Below are 12,477 nucleotides of genomic sequence, written 5' to 3' on the forward strand. Positions count from 1 at the left end.
AGGGCAGAGGAGGAAGGAGTAGGAGAGAGAATCTCAAGCAGACTCCACACTGAGCACAGAGCCCGATGCAGGGCTTGATCTCACAACCTTGAGATCATGACCTGAGCCAAAATCAAGAGTCCAATACTTAGCTGACTCTGCCTCTTAGGCCCCCCTGCAACTTGCTTTTTAATTCAATGTTTTATTTATGATAATCATCTCTATTCTTTTGTATAGGTCTCATTCATTCATTTTCATTGTTGAATAATGGTGTTCTATTAATATCTCACAATTTATGTGTTTTCTCTTGATTTGTATTTAAATGGTTTCTATTTTCTTATTAATATATTTCTACTTGTTTTAATGTATATAAGAGGAGTTTTTATAAGGTATTTACAAGGAGTGAGTTATTGGAATTTAGGGAAAATGCCTTAATTTTTACTAGATGTTGTCCAAATCCTCTCTAAAGTGAGAATAACAATTTTCTCTTCCCCTACAAGTGTTTCAAGGCTCAAGTTGCTAGTATCTTTTTTAACACTTGACTGTTATCAAACTTGCAATATTTCCAATGCAATCTGTGTAAAATGGCAACCTGCTGTGGTTTAAATTTGCATTATTTGCCGTTGAAGTTTACCACAGTTTCAAATGTTTACTGTTCATTCCTGCTTGTTGTTGTTCATTGCTTGCTCCTTTATTTTGGCAATATTTTTCTTGAGTTGTCTTTTTTTTTTAAATTTGAAAAATTCTTTATATATACTAGATACTAATCCTTTGTTAGTTATATACAGATCACTTTCTTAGTTGATAGCATGTCCTTTTTTTAATGACTTTGATGAGGGGGCATTGCTAATTTTGTTATAGTTTAATTTTCATTATTTGTGATTATTATTTTGAATAAATTTAATAAATTACTCTCTACTCCAAGGTAAAAAAAAAATGTTCTCCCATATTTCCTTCTAAATGATTTCAGTTTCAACAAGTATCTGTGTCTTTAATGTAATTAAAATTGATTGCAACATATACTTGAAGTAAAGATTCAGTGTTATTTATTTTTTGACATAGATAATCAAATTTCTCTGCACTGTTTATACCTCATTAGTTTAGGAACCCTCTTATGTCATATAAAAACTTTCCATACATGCATGTTCTTCCAGTTTCTGTGTTCTGTTCCATAGGTCTCCGTGTCTTAATAAAAAGTCTTGTATTGAAAGGGCAAGGCTCTCTACCTTATTACTATTTCTCAAAATTTTCCTGGCTGTTCGTGGTTTTTTGCATGAAATGACTTTCTGATTTTTTGCAGTTATTCTGAATTTCCTTTAACTTTGCCTCTACTGGGGCACCTGAGTGGCTCAGTGGGTTAAAGCCTCGGACTTCGGCTCAGGTCATGATCTCAGGGTCCTAGGATCCGGCCCCACATTGGGCTCTCTGATCGTCATGGAGCTTGCTTCCCTTCCTCTCTCTTTCTGCCTGCCTCTCTGCCTACTTGTGATCTCTATCAAATAAATAAATAAAATCTTTAAAAAAAAAAAAAACAACCCAAAACTCTTCACCTCTACTTTGTGTCACTTTTTTTCCATGGTTCAGAGTCTTAAACTTAGGCTCCTGCTTGACTAACTTAGGTCATACACTTGCACTTTGGTCACCAAGAATGTGAAAAAGTATTTTCTACTTGGACTTTTCTGGGTTGGTAAGTGGAGCCCTGCATTTCATCTGTAGTTGGACTTTCTTCATAGGGTGACAAGTATTTCAGTGATTTCCCGTTGCATGACCACTTATCTCAGTGATCACTGGTTTAAAATAACAATTGTTCTATTGCTAGATGATGATTTTGGAGACAGGGTTTGGCTAGGAGATTTTTATATTCCATGTGGTGTCACCTGAGGTCAGTTGGTGGTAGTGGGCTGGTGCCTTGTCTGGTCTGAAGAATCATGTGTTTGGCCTGTGGTGGAAATGGCTTGAAAACTGGGTTCAGCTGGGACTGTGGGTCAGCGTGTCTATATGTGGCCTCTCCAGCTTGGTGGTTTCATGGTATTCATACTTAATGCCTAGAAAGAGGGGTCCAAAAGACCAGAAGTGGAAGCTACCAGTTTAAGGTTTTGACAGGGCCATTTCTGCCATTTCTGTTGGTCAAAGCACAGAGACTACCCAGATTCAAAGAGAAGAGGCTTGGGCCCCCCATTTTGGTGGGAGGAGAATTTAAGAACTTGCTGCCATCTTTAATCTGCCATAGTGTTTGGTTCCTGGGCGGCCAGTATTCTAATGTCCTCTAAAAAAAAATATAAGGTCAGTTTTCTCTTTCAAAAAGGAAAAGACTGTGTTGTATTTTCTTTCAGTGCTCTATCTTATGTGCCTTGTAAGCCTTATCTTGTAGGGCCAACATATCAAGAATCAAACCCATCTATAAGGAATCTGATCTAGGAATGGGTTGACTGAATGGTTGCAACCAAGTTTGGAGTGAGAGGAATTTATTTATGTTATTTGAAATCATTAGAAATTAAGTAAATATCCTGAGTCTTATCGTACTTAATTAAATGACTCATTTCTGTCCTTGCTTTGCCACTGCTTGACAGAATTCTTACATAAGTCATCTCTGGATCATAGGCTTCTCATCTGAAAATGTGCTTTTTATTATGTATCCTATCTACCAAATGATGTTGTAATGCTGTTGTGAAAATCAAATGTGATAAAAGATGGAAAAGCCCTTTGAAAATTAAAAGAACACTAATTTAATTCATTATATCCTATCAGTAATTTTTCCGTCGTGTAGAAAGAGTTTAACTTTGTAGACGTGAACTACAGTTGACCCCTTGAACAACACAGTTTTGAACTGTGTGGTCCACTTATATGTGGGTTTTTACCGTACAGCACTGTAAATATATTTTTTCTTCCTTATGATTTTCTTAATATTTTTTCTCCAGCTTTATTGTAAGAATATAGTGTATAAAAGATGTAACATACAAAATAGGTGTTAGTTGAATATGTTATTGGTTAAGTTTGCTGGTCACCAGTGGGCTATTAGCAGTTAAATTTGAGGTGGGGTAATCAAAATCATATATGGAATTTGACTATGCAGGGATGAGGAGAATTGGTGTGCCCCATTGTTCAAGGACAGCTGTGCAGTTTCTTAAACATTTTGGCAGATCATATTGTCACATTTTGCTATGAGATTGTGATCTCCTCAAGGGAGGCCGTTTGGAGATTGAATGCATTGTTTTCTTATAGTTGCACATGTTCCTAATGAAGTTTCCCATACACAAAAGATAAAATGATCGGTAGACTCAAAAAAATGTTATTTTGGTGAGGTCGAACTCTAAATCAAATTCCTGTCTTCAGTTTTCAATAGAATTGACCAAGAAAGTATAAAAGCGGGTAAAAATTCCTACCTCCGCATGGAAACTAGAAAGAGTTTAATGCACATTCCAATCATTTTAAGAATTCTCATTCTTCCTGCCTGGGCCCTGGGCTTCTACAAGCATGTTGGATGAGATGACGGTTTAATCAAAGTCCACCACCACACTGTGGAGGTGTGAGGACAGAGCACTGGCCATGAGTACACAGGAAGGCAACTTGCTAACACTTGTTCAAACATGGGTGCCCCTATGGGGGCAGATACCAGAAAGCTTCTGCAGTGGGCATCATACCAGGTCACGAGCTGTTTTTTTCTCAATTGAATAAAGGCAGAAGACCACAAAAGAGAAACTGCAGTTAAAAAAAAAAAAAGAAAAAAAGAAAAAAAAATCATAGGAGAGCCTCTTGCTGAAATAGTTTTACCACAAGAAATTGGAGACTGTAGATAGAACATTTTATGTTTTCACATGGGAGTGATATCCACTTGAATTTAGAAGACAGACATAAAGGAGGGAAAATGTGAGATTAGGATATCTTACTGAAAACCATAAAGCATGATTGATATTTCGAAAACAGAAGTGCAAGTGGCAAATGCATTATACACTGCATAAAACTGAATTAAGGAAGTAGGATAAAAGTCTGAGATATTCACCCGATATTTAACGGAAAAGGATAAATATATGAAAGTGCATTGGGCCAACACCATATCAAGATTTCCCATCTGGGTATAACAGCATCCCCAAGAACTGAACAGGAAAATAATAGAAGATCACTTTTTTGAACTGAAGAAAGCTTTGTATTTGCCAATTCAAGGGCCCATCGGTGGATAGGATTTATAATACAAGGCGAAGACCTCATCCTTCTAAGATTTTTTAAACATAAATGAAAAAATGTTACAAGTTTTCAGATGATGGCAGTGAAATTGCCCACACCTGCATCTCTCTGGGGCCGGGAACAAGACTCTCACACCCCATGTCCAAATAGTAGTAACATAATTAGAATTAGGTTATTAGTGATAAATTAGAATCAAATGTCAGAAATAATTCTTGAAAGAGAAGATACTTAATATAAAAAAGTAATACATCGTAAGCAAAAATCAACCATCTGTGCTTATGGAAATCACTGTTGGCTGGGGAGTAAATGTATGCGGAACTCATCTTGTCTGGTAGGATGGCAATACACGGTTTCCTTCTTGATCACTCAAGAGCAGAGTTTTAGATATGATTTTAACATCCTGGTTTAGCCAGTAGGAAAATTAAGATAGATTGGATGGTCAGGGCATAAAAGAACAAAAAAAATGTAAGAAATATTATAACAAGACAGCTGACATCAAAAGAAAACAAACTTTAAAAATGAAAAATAACTATAAACCAGGATGTCCACCAATAATACTAAATGCCCCAGGAATGGCAATATGTGTTTGTTATATGAAGATGCTTAGATTAGATTTTAAACTGAGCCCATTTATAAGAAGTACCTAAAACCAAATAATCATGTTTTAAGTAGAAAAAAATGGGAAAAGATATATCAGGCATACAAAAACACACCAAAAATAGGCATAATACTATCATCTCTACTAAAATTGGGATTAGCTGTGTTTAAAGAATGCAAGAATCACTTAGTGTTTTTAAACTCTTAATACATCAAGTTGATCAAAAAGGGGAAACAAAAACCTTAATGAGGTTCTAAAAAGGCTAAGACCAATATATGTTCCTTATTTTTAAAAAGTCCTTGCAAACTAGTTTAAAAATATCCATTTTAAACTAGAAGTCAATGTGACACATAGTAATGATAATCTTCCACAGAATCCAGTAACTAAGGCAAAAATACCTGCCATTATCAGTATTATTTTACAGTATTTGTGGAATTTCTTATTAATGCACCAAGGCAGAAAGCCATAATGATCAAAATATTCAAGGGAAAGGAAAATACAGAATTCTTAACAATTAGCTGTGGTAGAACCAGGAACTTCAAGAAAGCAAAACTGTTGATCAAGTTAAAAGATAACTCAGAGATGTGACCAGATTAAAAACACACATGGGTTAGTAACCTTCCCATAAACTTGAACTACCCATTTAGAAAATCTAATGAAAAAATCATATTCCTAAGAATAGCAAATGTATACATAAAAAGAGCTACAAAAGGTAACTAACACCAGAGTTCACCAAAAGACAAAGAATTTTAATAAATGGAGGAAAATATTGTGGTGATGGTTAATAAAGAAGTGAATTCAAATTCATTTATCAAGTGAATACTATTCCAATAAAAAATTAGCAAGAATGTTTTACAAACTTCTGGGCAAAGGGATAGTAATTTTCCCCTTCAGATATTAACGTTTTAATATATATTGAAAAGATGAGCTTCTATACTATTGTAATGTAATAAGCTTCAAATTTACTGAAAATCAAAAGAATTTTGGGTTATTTTCTTAGACTTTGGAAGGAGAAAAATGCTTTTTCAGTTGTTATTGTGGCTATAAATTTGCTTTGAAAGTCACCTTTAGGAATGAGTCTGTGTATAGTAAGCAACAGCAAAACCCAGGGAGCTGACCACTAGGAGGGTCTCCTACATTTTGCATATGAAAGCATCAAGAGTAAGGTGAAAATCCAAGTGAGAAAAAGGGAAGAGTATTCGCAACATATGGCAAATGGTTAACATCATTTAATTTAATTTATTTATTTTTACTTGGAAAATATAATTTAATCTTTCTTTGATATCAGAAGATTTTTAAAACCTTATACATGTTCAGGGTCACCATAATAAACATCAATTAATTCAGCTTAACTTGTTATATCATTTTATATATTGTCATATTAATATACAGTGATCATATACAAATCCATAAAACTAACTTCCTTTTGAAAAGGAAATATTCATTTTATCACTGCATCTTCATTACTGATAATAAATGGTTAAAGAGTTCAGTTTTATCAGTAATCAGCTCGAATCAAAACAAATCACATGTTTACAGTTTCTTTTTAGAATTTGAAAATGTTAATGTCCAGAGTTGGCATTATAAAGAAATACACCTTTTAGGACACCTGGGTGGCTCTCTGCCTCTCTGCCTTCAGCTCAGGTCATGATCCCAGGGTCCTGGGATGGAGCCTTGCATCACATCAGGCTCTCCGCTTAGCAGGGAGCCTGCTTCCCTTCCTCTCTCTCAGCCTGCTTCTCTGCCTACTTGTGATCTCTGTCTGCCAAATAAATAAATAAAATCTTTTTTTAAAAAAGAAAGAGAGAAATACACCTTTCTTTTACATTGCTGATAGTAGCACGTATGACAACATTCTCTCTCTCTCTCCATGTGTATATAATATGTATCTGTATGTATCTCCTTAATATATTTATACTTCTTTTTTTTTACTTTATAAATACTTTCTAGGACTTTATAGAAAGGAAAAATAAGAAATGAACACAAAATCGTTTTCTTTTAAAAATGTCTTTATTGGATATTTTGAAATTATAATAATATCTTCTTGTTGTAACGTAAAATGATGTAATACAAAAGTATAGAAGCAAAGTTAATTGTTTTCCCTTGCCTGCCTTCTGCCTAAATCTGTCATTCCTCTCTGGAAACCAGTTTTAGTGGTCTGGTATATATCTTTGGTATATCATTTCTTGTTCAAATGAATATATATAGAATATTACACAAAGAGATTTTGGTTGATCTGCTGAAATGGGGATTTTATTACATGCATTATTCTGCAATGTCCTTTCACTTGTCAGTATGTTGTAGACATTTCTATGTCAGTAAAAACAGACCTAACTTGCTTTTCCAATTTCCTTATATGGACAACAGCATACAAATTTTATAATGACAACATAATGATATCACATGTATAGTTGTATTATACACATATATTATATAATGTATAATTAAGATATATATTTACATATTTTTTTTCCTTCTCTGTTCATTGTGGAATTGTTTAAAATACCAAATAACTATAGGTAACTATCTAGTAATAGAGAATTATGATATAAATTGCAGGATAATTCTGTGGTGGATTGCTAGGCAGTCATGAAGAAACTATTCCTTTTGTTCTGTCTTTTCATAAATTCTGTATTTGTCTCTTTGGCATCCATCCGTCACTGGACCACTTATATTAACTGTATTTTCTTATTTTCTGTATTCTTTGACGCTTTGGCATTTGTGGCCTTGCTGCTGGGGTAGAGATGCCATCCCAGAGCCATCTAAGAGCCAATGCTTAGCGATAAAATAAAGGGCTCGGCCAGGAGTGTGCTTTTTGTGTACAATCCAACCAATCCCAAGCTCGTGTCCCCCAACTACAGCCTTTTTTTTTTTTCTAATTTTTAAAAATTTTATTCTCCAAACTACATCCTTATCAAACTCTCAAAAGAATAGTCAATATTTCCCCCTTCTTAATCAACCCAGGGCTGGGTGCCAGGTGACTACAGATCATTTTTGTGCCCAGAGACCACCAGAATTACTCAAATGACTCAATCCTAAATGGTTTGCCCTGTGCTTTTCCTGCAGAAACCCCAATGGAGGTTTTCTGCCTAGCTCTCCCTCCACGCCTGTCTCCTGTCACTTGACCACCTTATCACGTCCCCTGAGGCTCTGCATAGCGCATAGTGATCACCTCTTTAGAAATGATACAAAACTCTATAGAAATCAACACTCCAATTTCCAATACGTATTTATGTGTTTGCATTCTTAGAAAAAAAAATTAAAAGGAATTTCATCAAAATGTTAAGTGGAGATTATCATGGATGTTATGGTACTGAATAATATCAGTGTTTTTCTTTACTTTTTTTTTGTATTTCCCAAAGTTTCAGCAAATTTTATAACGAACATGAGTGTGGTCATGTTTATCTCTATCTCTATCTACCTATTATTTTATATTCACAAAACTGAATTAAAACTCGTTTCCTAAGTTCCAGGATCTAATTCATATAATGAATTTTCAAACCTAAACTTTTTAGACTGGCTTGTATATTGTGCCATTTGCCATTCTTAGCCCTTTTAAATTTGATTTTTTTTTTTTTTTTTGTGGGAGTATCATGATTCCCGATTTTCAAAACAAATGAAAAGGCAAAGGATGAACCATATCTCCTTACCTCCATGATCTAGAAAAGATACCATTATGGAATATGATTGGTGTCTGATGGGGTCAGTTGGTTTCCAAAAGAAAAACTGAGTAACAGGATGAAATGAAAAGCTCTAATCTAAGAGATTATGACTCAGTCCTTGCTCTCCCTGGAAAATGAACTCATTGTAAACTCTGACCCTTGCAGTTCTTGCATGCAGGAGGTATTTTCATTTGACTTCTGATTTAGCTTTAAAACAGGCTTAGTGATTTTCAGTTTTTTCAGTGGTGAGTGGATACCTGCTGTGGAAAGGGGTTTATCATTTTAATTTGGACCAACTGCAGTAGAAACTAATTGGCTCTCAAACTGGCTGATATCCCATACCCAAACTGAACATAATCAAAGATTTAATGTTACATTGATAACTGAAATGAAAAAGTTTAAAAACGTAATGAGCTAACAAATTTTGTCATACTAAAGAATCTGGGGCATGGTAGATAAAGGATGTCCTTGTGGTCTCATGAATTCTAGAAACTGACTCATTTAAAATCAGAGGCCAGGACATTTCCTGTAGCATTTAAAACCTTAATGTGATGCTAGATAATGAGAAATAATTATATGCAAGAAATATTAAAGGCATGTCAATATCAGTCTAGATGTGAGATTACATTTTAATGAATTTCCAAAAGACATCTGTGCTTCTTAATAAATTTGCTTTTCTATACAGGAATCTAGGGGTCAGTGCCCACATGCACACATTGCGTGTGTGAGTGTGGGTGTGTTTACTTCAATATTCAGTAGAAGAACCAATGAATAAAAGTCGGGGGAAAAGTTTGGTACTGAATCAGACTTTTACAAGAATTTCTTTCATTTTCTTTGGGAAAAAAAAAGTTTTGACCTATGGAAAAACAAGGTCTACCTTAAGTAATCTATAAATTCTTCTCAAAGTGGAATGGTTTTTGATATGCATAAAGTTTCATATTTGCTTAAAAGTGTGATCTGTGATAACAAGTGTTCTGCATTTGTGAGAAAAACTGGAAATAATTTGAATTGCAATATTTATAGGATTATAAGCCAAATATATGTAGGGATTAAAGAAAAATCTGTTTAAATATTTTTATACATATACAGATATATATATATATATATGCACATATATATATATAATTGATCTGTATTAATAGTACCAAAGGAGAGAAAAATGAACACACATTGAAAAAATTCATGTGAGAGGCATAGGTTTTTTCCTCCTTAGTGACCAAAATCAGACCATCTAAATCACTCAAATTGTCTATCAATCTAGATATTTTTAAGTACATCTTTCCAGATATTTATCCTGTAAAGGGAGAGATATGTACGTATAATTCTTTACAAATAAATAGAATCAGCTTTTTTCTTTGAGTACAGATTTTCTCTTCACTGTCCATTCCTTATATTCTGTCTTTCAAAGCATTGAATATTGTCAAGAACTATGAAAAGTCTAAGATTTTACTCTCCTTCCAAGCTAATATGTTAGCTTGCCATGATTTTATGACTGTTGGCAAAAGACACAAGACTTCTGGGTCAGAGACAAATGACTGCTTATTATTCATAGCAGTCAGTCACCAGTTTGGTCAGTTTCCTTTTGCCTCCATGTTCCAATGGGGATGAAGCAGATGGACCCAGATGGATGTCTCTTATACAGTGACCTGTGTCCCAGGGGAGGAATCCTGACTTGGGAAATTTGAATCTTTTATAGTGGGTGGTAGGCATATCTGTCCTTTGCTTTGGAAGGAGATATTATCATACAAGCTTTTAAGCAAACATGGCCTTTGCTCTAGAGGGAGACACAGTCTCTAAATTCCAAGGTTGTTTGTGCTATAAATATTCTTTAAAAGATAGTCTAGGACAAAGGGCAGTATGGACCTCTGTTTGCAAGATGTGCAGAAAAGCAGGGACATGGAGGATTGTCTCATAACAGATATGTGAAGGTTTCCCTTAGGAATGGAACGGTTTCCAAAGGAAAGAAGCCATTTGTTCTAGGATCCTGTGCAGGTTGGCGCTAAGGATTGTATGTTATATACCCTAGATGCCTCCCATACTCTGTCTCCACGAATTACTGCAATTAGAGACCTTGACTGTGCTCAGTATGTACAAATTGTAAAGGGATGTGCTAGGCAGAATTCCGAGATGATTGCCAATGACCTTCACCTTTGTGTAGTCTTCTGGGTGGAGCCTCTGAGTATGCTGTGATGTTCCGTTGCAAAGGAGAGTTTATCGGGGGTGAGCATGAGATACTTGGGTGACTCTTTTAAGAGCATAGAGTTTTCTCTGATCACAGAGGAAGAAGTCAGGGAGAAGTGTTTTCACTGGCCTGAAAGAAAGTAAGCATCCATGCTGTGAATTGCCTTTAGGGGCTACGTGGCATGGAACAGTGGCTGCGGAGTTGAGAGCAGCTCCTGACCCACAGCCAGCAAGCAACAGGGATCTCCATCTGATAGCAGGAAGACACTGAATTCTGTAATAACCACAGAAGATTGGAGGAAGACCCTGAGCTCCACATGGGCGTGTAACTTGAGCAACACTGTGGTTCAGTTTGGTGAGAAACCGATCAGAGGACCCAGCTGAACCCAGCCTGGACTTCTGACCTCCAAAACTATGAGCCAACACATGGGAACCGCTTGAAGTCACTAAGATTGTGGTAATTTATTCAGCAATAAAAAAACTAAAACAAGAGAAAAACAAAGTAGAAATCCCTTGTTTATGGCATGCAAACTCTAATTTCCTGCGGCCTCACTGAATATTACGTAAACTGAGGTAACCACTGTAATCTATTATATTAGTGTCCTTTTTGTAAATCTGCTCTTCACTTCTCCTAAGTTGCAGATTTTGCCCAATGCAAAATAAATCCACCATTTATTGGGCTTCTAGGTCCTAAGCACTTACATTGTACATGATCTCCTTTAAACCCTTTATTATTTTTTCTTTTTTAGATTTTATTTATTTATTTGACAGAGAGAAATCACAAGTAGTCGGAGAGGCAGGCAGAGAGAAAGAGGGAAGCAGGCTCCCTGCTGAGCAGAGAGCCCTATGCGGGACTTGATCCCAGGACCCTGAGATCATGACCTGGGCCAAAGGCAGCGGCTTAACCCACTGAGCCACCCAGGCGCCCTCTTTTAAACCCTTAAAACCCTGCAACAATCTTTCCTATAATTAGGAAAAAGAAAATGTGATTTTGAGGGTTAAGTACCTTAAGCGGAGTAAAACAAACTGATGAGTTGGGATGTTGGGATTCCAACCTGGTTATGTCTGCCTTCAAATTCTGCTGGTACGTGCTACATGCTATTACCTCTCAATACTGAGAAAACCAAAAATACGGAATGTATTACTCATAATTACCAATATCCACTACTGGTCAACTTCAAAGTACAAGGGAAATTGAACTTCCTGCACTCTCGAAGTTAAGTATGGTCATGGAACTCGTGTTCAACAATGACATGTGAACGGAAGTGACAGACATCCCTTCTGGGCCAAAGCATTTAATTGCCTGGGCTGGACCTTACAGTCTTCTCTTTTCCTACCAGAACAATCGTGGAGGTCTAGAGTTAAGGTGAAGCCCACATTAGCCTTGTTGTGGCTAGACATGTCATGTGAGCAAGACACAAACATCTGTTTTATGCCACTGAGATATGGAGCTGTATTGTCACCCCAGTACAACCTAGTTTTTTCTGACTAGTATGGTGATCTGAATCAAGGTTATAACCCAGAGTGCCTACAATTCTCAAGGATAAACTTAGATTGATTTTAGGCACTAATACTGATCTTGGGCACTGTGCTTTAACTTTACTGATCTGCTTGCTGGTCTCCAATGTTTGGTGCTTTCCCAGACCTCAGGATCTTTGAGCCTGCTTTTCCCTCTGCTAGAAACTGGAAAAAGTTCATGGTGGGTGGTTAAGAATGGGCTGTGGATTCAGGCTAGTTTAGATTGGTATCTGGAAACCTCTGCTTTCTCTCTATACTGACTTGGGCAAGTAAATGAACCTCTTTTTCCCCCCATCTCCTTATCTGTAATCTGGGATGATAATAATGCATCTGTCACGGTCCAGGTGTGAACAGTAA

The sequence above is a fragment of the Mustela lutreola genome, chromosome 6 (assembly GCF_030435805.1).
Source record: "Mustela lutreola isolate mMusLut2 chromosome 6, mMusLut2.pri, whole genome shotgun sequence".
Lineage (NCBI taxonomy): Eukaryota > Metazoa > Chordata > Mammalia > Carnivora > Mustelidae > Mustela > Mustela lutreola.